This window comes from Lygodium microphyllum, chromosome 17 (assembly GCF_053477565.2).
Source record: "Lygodium microphyllum isolate KBCC chromosome 17, Lygodium_microphyllum_v1.1.10, whole genome shotgun sequence".
Taxonomy (NCBI): domain Eukaryota; kingdom Viridiplantae; phylum Streptophyta; class Polypodiopsida; order Schizaeales; family Lygodiaceae; genus Lygodium; species Lygodium microphyllum.
The window spans coordinates 89764980-89774871 of record NC_141151.1 but is presented as its reverse complement, the minus strand read 5'-3'; positions in this window follow the sequence as shown (position 1 = coordinate 89774871).

Below are 9892 nucleotides of genomic sequence, written 5' to 3'. Positions count from 1 at the left end.
TTTTTGTTGTGCATCTGTGTTATCTTTTTGTATGTGTTTCATTGTGTTTGATTGCTGCATTATTTTTCCGTCCTTTTCAGTACCCACATCCAATGTACATACTCCACTTGTGTGTTTGTGTTTGTGTGTGTTTCTGTTTGTGTGCATGTTGTGTGTGTGTCAGAAAAATATGAAAAACTGATGCCAAAGAAATATTAATATGCTATCAATTTCAATGATGAATTTCAAGAAAAGTGCAAGAAATCATGGAATCAAAGGAAGCTTTGTAGAAGCCGACATTTAAGCTATGAAGATAAAGGTTGCACGTGAACAAGGCCAACGTAATATGCGAGACAAAGCATTTTTTGAAGAAGATACATTAGCACTATATGCCATGGAGGAGAAGGGTCAATATGCCTTTGTCGTAGACTTTTTGATGGGAGGAGTCTCTGCGGGCTGTCTCAAAGACTGCTTCTTCCCTCCTTCTTATGTATTCCCTTGATTATGCTAGAACTTGCCTTGCTAATGATGTCAAGACTGCAAAGAAAGGAGGGGAACGTCAATTCAATGGACTCTTGGATGTCTACAATAAGACTCTTAGAAAGTTTCTATAAATTTGGGGTTGTGATGGTAATGTCACCCACAGAGGATCTCCAGATTAACGACTTAAAGGTGCCCGTCCGGATGGATCTAGGAGAAAGGTCTATAGAGCCTACTGTTTTGAGAGAAGGCTCTCGCTCAATAAAAGTTCCTAAGGCAGTTGGTGGCATTGCTTGCTTCAGTTTTGAGGAACTTTGTGGGATGCCAAAGGGAGCTTCCGATTATCTTGCTATTGCTATGACTTTCCATACAGTTTTTGTTGCCAACATTCCTCAGATGACAGCTTCTCATAATGAGTTGGTAAGGAGATTTATCACTCTGATTGACGTGCTTTATGAACAGAAGGTGAAACTGATAGCCAGTGCTGAGGTGGAGCCAAGGGATTTGTACCAGCCTAGGTTATTGACATAGCTGATGCAATGATCCTTAGAAGACACTGAAGTCTGACCGTCTTCCGGGCTTTACCGTGGACTCAACATTTCTTGCGTTGGAACGTGGTCTATTTGGCAAGTTTTTTGTTTGGCTGGAGTATCACTACTGGTGTTGGCCTAGCCTATTCTTGGCAAAAACGAGCTTTTTTTGCTCCTTCCAGGCAATTAAGGAGGGAATCGATGGAATTAGCGAGGGGGGGAATCTTCACGGACACCATCGCTCGGAGCTCTCTCTGAGGGGCCTTATTCTTCATTAGTGGGTAGCCTTCCTGAACGGAAGGAGAGTTCTGGATTTCTTCTCCATCACATAGCCGAAGGTGGCTTTTCGATGCTGAGGCTCACTGAGGAATCGATGGAATCAACCGGATTGAACTGGACAGAGAGTTTGGATGATGCAACAAGTGCAATTGAGGCAGCAAAGCAACACGTTTGAGATGGTTCCAGGGAATCCCATACGCAAGATATGCCTGCAAATAAGTACTTCAAAGCTTTGTGATGCAGCACATGGCGCAAGAAATAGGTTTTGTCACGGAGGCTCAGTGCCTTACATGCATCATAAGGGCATTGTAAACGTTGATCTAGAATGCTAGCTTCTCTTCGTGTGTCATCCAGCTCGGGTCCACCTTCTCCAGATGTTGTACCATAGACCTTCAACAACACGAAATTATCCAAGATGAGAGGAAGATGTTCTTGTGAGAGTCATCTTGCCAATATTTACTCAAAGATTGACTATGGAAACCTTGTTTGTTTGACATAATCAACTTTCCCAGGGAGTTAGCTGCTGCTTTTGACCATCTATTGTTTTTGAAGAACTGGATGTGCTATGTTCTGCTAAGTCGTGTGAAATCCATCTCCAATTCTGCTCAAATGTATTGTTGTAAAAGGCTGCAGTTGTTGATGAGGATGAACCAGAGCTTGTAGAAGGAGAAACATTCTGTCCAGCTTGCTTACAGATCACCCTAATCTCTATTAACACCTAAAGAAGAGTGGAGATAGGGAAGCAGAAATAAAGTAGAAGGGTAAAGCTTTCATACTGTGATTTTTTTTCAGAAAAGTTTTGACAAGGTTTCTCCATTTGACAAATCTTTGGTTACCAAGGTGAGGCTCACTTGTTGAGATACCAAAACTGTTCATGACATCATATAAAGAACATGGGCTTGCTCAGTTTCTTTGTTGTAACTCTATGAATTTGACAAGAAATATAGTGATCTTTGGCATTTTTTAAAAAAATTGAGATGTTCTTGTTAGCCTCTTTCCTTGCTGTATCTTGAACCCCGTGTTCTGCAGCTCTTGCATGAACTCTACGATATTTCTGGTGAACCCGACATGAAAGTGCTGCGTCAATTTTCAGCAAGATGGGAGACTTGCAAGAAGAGATGACAGATGAGAATGTCATGAAGCATCTATTTCAGTCGTTTACAACCTATATGCAGCAGCAAGCTCACGCGAAATGCGATAGTGATGCCATGGATGCCTTGAAAGTTGTCCAACAGGAGATGAAGCAGTTCAACGGCCAACAAGTTTCAACTTACCTGTATTTGTATAAAGAAAAGATGAAGTTTTTTGGGGTTTCTCAAGATGTTTGGAGCCGCTACTTCTTGCGAATCGTGGTTCGCGCGCTTGAAGTCCGCATTTCAGAAATTCAAGGAACACATGCTGTTGGACAGAGTTTAAGAAGGCATTAAAAGATGAATATTTCCTGGAGGATACAGGTCTTATCAACCATAGGAATTTCTTAGCATGGGTTTCTATGCCTAATAAGGGACTTTCAGTTACCACCCTTCTGCAAGAGTTTAAGAGCCGCTATGATCAGTTGGATGGAACTGAGCAGCAAGCTTTGGAGATGCAGAAAGTGGAATTATTTTTACAAGCTGCTGATGTTGATTTACAGGAAATGTTGGATGATCTTTTGGAAGATCAAGCTACTGATTTAGGTTTAAAGACCGAGTGGAGACATGTCATTGATGCTGTGAATGCACTTGTTAAGAAGCAGCGCAGGAGGGTACGATTGCATCATAATACAGGATCTGCTTCTGAAAAATCCTTGGAGACCTCTACTTCTACCCCTGCTGCAAGTTCTATGCCTAAGCCTACTCCTCCTGTTGTAAATCCACCAGTTCATGCTGCTCCAGTGCCCTTATCAGTAGATGATGTTATTAAAGGCTTGGCAGATTTGACGATAGAGGCAGTCAAAGCTGAAGTTGGGAAGTTAAAAGAGCAACTTATGTCAGTACCTGTTGTAGCACCTGCTCCAGTGACTGCTTTTCCAGCTGGCCAAAGAAAAGGGAGACGATGTATTTGGTGCGATAGTACAGAGCACCAACACTGCAGAGATTGTGATGCTTTTCAGGAAGCGCATAAGAAGAACGTAGTGCTTTGGGGACAAGATGGGAAGATATGGCCGACAGAGACTGGTGCTCCTCTTGACACGAACTTTGGTAAGGGAGACATGAAGAAGCTCGTTGATGATATGGCTACGCGATCAGCTTATGTGAGTGTTAGAGGAGATGCTTCAGCTTATGGAGTCCAGCTTGAGCAGAAATCAGATGGAGACTCTGCTTTATGGTCCTCTGCCTTGGAGATAGCGAGAAGAGGGAAAGTTCAGGCATTCACTATGACTTGTGTGGGCTCCAGCATCCGAGGAGAAATGGGATGGGATTATCCTGTTGACAGGTATTCTATTTTTGCTTATATGGCAAAAACAGAGGGTTTAGATGCCATGGTTGAGGAAAAGAGAAGAAGAGATGAGGAGGGTCTCAGCACCTCCAAAAAGACTAGAGGGGGTGACTTTATTTCACCACCTGTTACAGCTCCACCTATGAAGAGTTCTCCAGCACAATCAGGTCCTGAACAACCTATGGCAGACAAACAGATGGAAGAAAAGAGACAACCAAGAAAGGAGCCAGGATTCAAGCTCTGGTCAGACCTTGATATGCAGACGGATATGAGTAAGATTTTTCATGAAAGAATTTTAAATAGTGAAGTCACTTTTACTATTGGTGAAGCTCTTGGGATTGCTAGAAGAGAAATGCAGGACCAGATGCAGGATCTTTTGCGGAGGAAACGACATGCAATGGAAGGACCTGCTTTACAGGGGTTATGGCATGGAGCTCTTGGGGAAGAGCATGATGATGCAGTGATGGTTGAGAATGCTTCTGTAAATCCGCAGTTGGAGAAAATAGTTCAGCCTATGCAGTATGAAGATGATGATACCCCTATCCTCATTCCTCGCAGCCATTTTTCACGCAGTCATTGGGCTAGAGAAACCACTGAGACGGTGGTAAGGATTGGAGAGAAACAGATTCCTTTAGTTGCTTTAGTTTATCATGGTTCCGAGATTAATCATATTGCTCGAGGTGTTTATGAGAGTGGCAAGTGGCCTATGGATGCAGAACATGGCTGGTGCATGAGAGCAGCCAATAATACTTCTGGTGATATGTATGCTGCTTATCCGAGCATCAGAATTTCTATTGGTAATGTTGAAGAGGATCATCATTGCTTTGTTCAGGATTCTTGCTCTTATCCGATTATTCTTGGACAGCCTTTCATTACAGAAGCAAGAATGGAGACGAAAGTGATGGATGATGGTTCAGCCTATGCACGGATACGCAGTAAAGATGGTATGTGAGCTGTTCAGTTTATGATTGTTGGAGTAAATCATCCGAGAAACAGGGACTCCTTGCGTGAGGCACCACTACCTACGAAGGAGTTGGATTTTCATTAGGTACCACTGCCTTGCGAGATGCTAGTGGTACAGAGTGGAGAAAAGAGGAGATCTCGCCTCCTGGCAGCCAATCTTTCTCCACTGAGTTTTTTGGTTTTTCTTCAGATAGTTCAGTGAGTTATCAGAAAATCTCAGATTTGTCTACAGCTGCCAGGCAGTACATTGGTCATAAGGAGAAAGAGTTGAAGACTGCAGGTATTTTGCAAGCAGAAGAGCATGTGGATGGGCTGTATGAAGGAATGTCTTATGCAGATACATTGTTTGAGATAGGAAATATGCTGAAAACTGATGTATGTAAGGGTTCAAGGATCATACTTGTGCAAACCTTGGATATGTATCAGGAAATTTCTGATTTTATGCTGAAAACAGAGTTAAAGGCTGAGAAAACTCAGCAAATCAAATCTATGGCTGATCTTGATCAGCTTTCAGAGTTGCAGAGGGCTGAAACCTTTCAGCCAGCTGAGTTAAATGCTGGAAAATTTCAGCATATAGAGTATGAGGCTGCATCATGGCAGTCCACAGAGTAGAGGGCTGAAACTCTGTACTCTATATGGAAAATTTCAGCATACAGAGTTTCAGGCTGCACCCATGTAGTCCATGGAGCAAAGGGCTGAAATCTTTCAGCCAACAAAGTTGAGAGTTGCTGAAAAATTGCAGCAAAGAAAAGAGTGCCTGACTGATGCCAAGGTTGACATGAAGTATAAAACAGTTGATAAGAAGGTTAAGCCGGTTGCAGGGCCGCTTCCTCCTGATAGTGATGAACAGATAGAAAAAGCTATGAAGCAGCCTATGTTGAGAGATCTTGCAAATATTGGACATAAATTTACAGCTAAAACTCTTGCAGAATTGAAGATTGGAAATGATGATTTCTTGCTTCCAGTGGAAAAAGAATGTTTTAGAGAGATGCTTGGACGACATGGTAAGGCATTTGCTTTCTTTCCTCATGAAATTGGCTGCATTAGTCCCGAATTGGTTGCGCCTATGGTCATCTTCACTATTCCTCATGTGCCATGGAATATACGTCCTATACCTGTGCCTAGAGCACACTTGCCAAAGCTAATAGAGTTGCTGAATGAGAAGATTAAGATGGGGATTTTGGAACCCTCTTCTGCGTCCTATTCTAACAGGTGGTTTACTGTACCAAAGAAGAATGGAACCTTGAGATTTATTCAGGATATGCAGCTCTTGAATAAAGTGACAATCGGGAATGTGGGAACAGGTCCAGTTGTGGATGAGTTTGCCGAGGCTTTTGCAGGACGAGCCATCTATTCCCTAGGTGACTTGTATTCTGGTTATGACCAATTTCAGCTTGCCTTGGAAAGCAAGGATATTACCACTATGCGGACACCTATTGGTCTTGTGAGGATGTGTACCTTGCCTCAAGGTGCCACCAACTCAGTTGCTCATATGATGAATGCTATGCATAGAGTTCTGCGAGACTATATTCCGCAGTATACCATGCCTTTCCCAGATGATGTGCCTATTAAGGGTTGTGCAGAAGAAGAAAAGAATGAGAGTCTTGATTTTCGAGGATGTAGACAGTTTGTGGCTGAACACTTGGTTGCTTGTGAGCAAATATTGACACGATTAGAGGAGGTGAATTTGACTCTTTCAGGGCTGAAATCTGTCTTTGGTGTTAATGAAGTCATCATAGTTGGACATACGGTTGGTTATTATGGCAGGAAGCCTTCACCTGCAAAGGTGGATACTATAAGCAGGATTGCAGAGTATTGCTTGACTACTTCAGAAGTGCGGAGATTTGTGGGAGCTTTTGTATTTTACATGATTTGGATTCCTCATTTTGCTCACATAGCAGATTTTCTCTATCAGCTGCTTCGAAAGGGGCAGAAGTTTCATTGGGATGAGAAGCATTCGAAAGCCATGCATAAACTTAAGAAGCTGTTGCAGTCAGCTCCTACTCTTCGCAAGGCGGATTATCAGTGTGGACGGCCAATCATGTTGACAGTTGATACCAGCCCTATTGGCATAGGTTGGGCAATGGGACAGGATGATGATGATGGAAACAAATATGCAATCCGCTTTGGAGCTAAAGTTCTTAATGAGCGGCAGAGGAGATATTCGCAGATTAAAAGAGAGTTGTGGGGAGTAGTCACTGCACTGAAGTGTGATAAAGGGTATTTTATTGGTGCTTCAGTTGTTGTGGAAACAGATTGCTTGCCTTTGCTTGGCATGATTACTAGCTGTTCGACTCCAGATATAGTGATGCTTCGGTGGATTGCCTACATCAAATCATTGAATCCAGAATTTTGACACATAGCAGGAAAAGATAATCCAGTTGCTGACATGCTGTCTAGAGCGAGATATGAGGATGAGGAGTCAATGCTTGCAGAAGATGATGAGACAGAATTTGCAGCTTCTGTCCTTGTTCATGATTGTCATGTATCTACTGTTGAAGCCTTTACTAAAGAACTCTATGTTGACGAGTGGCTGCAAATTGGTCAGTATCTGAGTTCATTGACTCGAAGAGCTGATTGGACAGATGATGCATTCAAGAAAATCAGAAGAAAGGCTTATGGGTATTTCTTGAAAGATGGTTTTCTTTGGAAGCACCCAAAGAAGAGAGGCGGACTACCCTTGAGAGTAGTTTGTGAGGCAGCGATGCAGATACAGATTATGCGAGAGTTTCATGAGAGTTCTTGGGCTGGACATAGAGGTGTGTGGGCTACCTATGAGAAAATCAAAGAAAGATATTGGTGGAAAGGGATGTATAAAGATGTTTCCCACTTTGTGGAGACTTGCAGGGACTATCAACTTTACTCTTTAGTGCGGCATCGTGATGAGTTGCATCCGACCTATCCGCTATGTATGCATTATAAATGGGTGGTTGACTTGGTTACTTTGCCAGTGGGACTTTGGCAGATGAGATATCTTGTCTTGGCTAGGGAGGATCTTACAAACTATGTTGAAGGCAGATCTTTGCGGACGAAGACCACCACTACAGTATGTAAATTCTTGTTGGAAGAAATATTTTGCAGGTATGGATGTATAGGCAAGATTACAGCTGATCGTGGAGAGCTAGATGCAGACAAAGCTAGAGAATTTCTCTCACGGCTTGGGATTAAGTTGGCTCTTACTACTGCCTATAATCCAGAGGGGAATGGCAAAAGTGAAAGAGGACATCCACCAATAGTTAAGGCATTGGCAAAAGCTTGTAGAGGTCGGATTGGAGATTGGCTGAGATTACTACCTTTTGCATTGTGGGCAAACCGCTCTACACATAGTGTGACTACTGGATATATGCCTGCAGAGTTGATGTGTGGGGAAAAACCTGTCATGCCTACTGAAATCTGTGCTCTCACGTGGAGTGCTCTTCCATGGCATGAGAATTATCAAGGGAGGAGCTTTTAGCTCTTCGGATTCGTCAACTAGAGAGAAGGACAGAAGATGTGCAGCTAGCAGTTGATCGTTTGAAGGCAGCCCGACTCAGAAACAAGGACAGGTTTGAATTAAGGCATCGTTTGCGGCCTAGAGCCATAAAAGAGGGAGATTGGGTTCTAGTCTACGACAGTAGCCTAGAGAATCAACATAGTAGTATGAGAAAAATGGTTCAAAGATGGTTTGGACCATATGAGGTGAAACAGGTTCTTGACAATGCTACCTATGAGTTGGCTGAATTGGATGGGACGGTATTGAGGGTGCCCGTTGCTGGAAAATGAGTCAAGATTTTCAAGAGAAGAGAAGATGAAGAGTATGCACTTGAAGCATTGGCAGAAGAAGAGCAGTCAGAAGAAATTCTAGCAGAAGAAGTAGAGAATATGGATGATGAAGCTGATGGAGAAACAGGTCTACCGCAAACTGATGAAGGACTGGACCTGTTTGTGGACTTGGATAATCCTAGATAGTTGGCTCATCGGGAGGATGCACAGGTTTAGAGGGGGTGGATGTCGTGCTGCTACGCATCCGAGCCGTAAACACCTCCATTTTTGCTGTGCATCTATGTTATCTTTTTGTGTGTGTTTCATTGTGTTTGATTGCTACATTATTTTTCCGTCCTTTTCAGTACCCACATCCAATGTACATACTCCACTTGTGTGTTTGTGTTTGTGTGTGTTTCTGTTTGTGTGCATGTTGTGTGTGTGTCAGAAAAATATGAAAAACTGATGCCAAAGAATATTTATTATTATACTGTCAATTTCAATGATGAATTTCAAGAAAAGTGCAAGAAACCGTGGAATCAAAGGAAGCTTTGTAGAAGCCGACATTTAAGCTATGAAGATAAAGGTTGCATGTGAACAAGGCCAACGTAATATGCGGGACAAAGCATTTTTTGAAGAAGATACATTAGCACTATATGCCATGGAGGAGAAGGGTCCATATGCCTTTGCCGTAGGCTTTTTGATGGGAGGAGTCTCTGCGGGCTGTCTCAAAGACTGCTTCTTCCCTCCTTCTTATGTATTCCCTTGATTATGCTAGAACTCGCCTTGCCAATGATGTCAAGACTACAAAGAAAGGAGGGGAACATCAATTCAATGGACTCTTGGATGTCTAAAAGAAGACTCTTAGAAAGTTTCTATAAATTTGGGGTTGTGATGGTAATGTCACCCACAGAGGATCTCCAGATTATCGACTTAAAGGTGCCCGTCCGGATGGATCTAGGAGAAAGGTCTATAGAGCCTACTGTTTTGAGAGAAGGCTCTCGCTCAATAAAAGTTCCTAAGGCAGCTGGTGGCATTGCTTGCTTCAGTTTTGAGGAACTTTATGGGACGCCAAAGGGAGCTTCCGATTATCTTGCTATTGCTATTACTTTCCATACAGTTTTTGTTGCCAACATTCCTCATATGATAGCTTCTCATAATGAGTTGGTAAGGAGATTTATCACTCTGATTGACATGCTTTATGAACAGAAGGTGAAAATGATAGCCAGTGCTGAGGTGGAGCCAAGGGATTTGTACTAGCCTAGGTTATTGACATAGCTGATGCAATGATCCTTAGAAGACACTGAAGTCTGACGGTCTTCCGGGCTTTACCGTGGATTCAACATTTCTTGCATTGGAACGTGGTCTATTTGGCAAGGTTTTTTCTTGGCTGGAGTATCACTACTGGTGTTGGCCTAGCCTATTCTTGGAAAAAATGAGTTTTTTTTGCTCCTTCCAGGAAATTAAGGAGGGAATCGATGGAATTAGCAAGGGGGGAATCT